General features: G+C 48.4%; 1 non-coding gene across 1 annotated transcript; it reads left to right on the top strand.

Moving 5' to 3' along the window:
- The first annotated feature begins 385 nt into the window (after positions 1-385).
- On the top strand, positions 386-517 carry LOC120098000 (small nucleolar RNA SNORA17). The gene has a single exon (XR_005495950.1). It is a non-coding gene; the product is annotated as a small nucleolar RNA SNORA17 (small nucleolar RNA).
- Positions 518-1,253: the final 736 nt, after the last annotated feature.

Genomic DNA, 1,253 nt, shown 5'->3' with positions numbered 1-1,253 from the left:
AACCGCAGTGAGACTGAGGCAGGAAAAAGAAAGAACTAAATAAAATGCAGTGTGGAATTGCTTACTCATTAGACAAGAACTGCTAGATCATACAGAACTCCCTAAACTTTGTCACAGAATACACTGCCTTGGAAGGGGGCAGTTTTCCCTCTTGGATCCTACTAAACATTAGCTTCGTGTACTGGCAAGCAGTCTCTGCCCGAGTATCTGTGAATCTCATGGGCCACTCATACTGTATCATCAAAAAAGAAGCCAGGAGAAAGCAGCGGATACGGGAGATAGGGCCTTAGTAAGAGTGAATTAAGGTGACTAAAGTCTGCTCAGAACTGGTACCCACAGCAGTGGCTGGAATAAGATTTCAAGTGGCTTAAAAATAAACCAGGAACTTGCCCCTAAATGCTTTGCAGGTATGATGCTGTGCTACAAGTGCACCAGTAGGTGGTAGAGAGGAAAGATGCTATGTCTACCTTCAGTGTTCTGTCCTGAAAAACATCTAAATCATTAGTAGTCTAACACTCTGAAAAAGGTGAGCCAAAGACAGCCACCTGAAGCCACACAAGTTTCCAGAGAGAGGGAACCATACCCAAGATGCTCTCTACTTGATGCCATAATGCACATGTGGGGGCTTGGCACTCCTGAGATGATTCCAGACACTCAGAAGCCACAGGTGCCACTAAGAGGATCAAGGCAGTGTGGGAAAATGAAAGAAAAAGAGAAACAGAAAGATGTGGGCACAGTGAAGAGAGGCAGAACTGGAGACTTGAGGGTAGTGAAGAACAGCCTGATGTGAGGAACCAGTGATGCCACCAGAGATCTTGTCTGGGTCCATTCCTGCACCAGGAAAGGTCTGCTACCACCAATGGCTAGACAAATGTCCCTGATTTAGGGATAGGTTGATGTCTGAGGATTGTGTGGAACTTGTCCTACTCCTTGCCTGGGCATCCTGGGAGAGCTAGCCCAGGGATGTGAGAAAATGAAAGCTGACCCCACTCCTAGACAGTTGTAGAACTCTGGAGAGAAGGCCCCTGCACAATGCAGGAGTTGTGGGTGAGCTGCTGCCCAAAGGGCACGAGCACAGGACAACCTGACTCTTCTCTTCTGTGCAGTGACACAAACAAGGAAGAGATCCCTCCCCTTCCTTTTGCCCTCCTCTCCTACAGCAGGAAGGAGAGTTGGTACCACGGAATCCTGAGAGCAGAACAGCTGTCACTGTCCCTCACCTGCTGCAGCATTCAGAAGAGCAGGCCCTGCAC

This window comes from Rattus norvegicus, chromosome 17 (genome assembly GCF_036323735.1).
Source record: "Rattus norvegicus strain BN/NHsdMcwi chromosome 17, GRCr8, whole genome shotgun sequence".
In the NCBI taxonomy this organism is placed as follows: domain Eukaryota; kingdom Metazoa; phylum Chordata; class Mammalia; order Rodentia; family Muridae; genus Rattus; species Rattus norvegicus.
The sequence above is the reverse complement of the archived record's forward strand: the minus strand, read 5'-3'. Positions and strand labels throughout refer to the sequence as shown.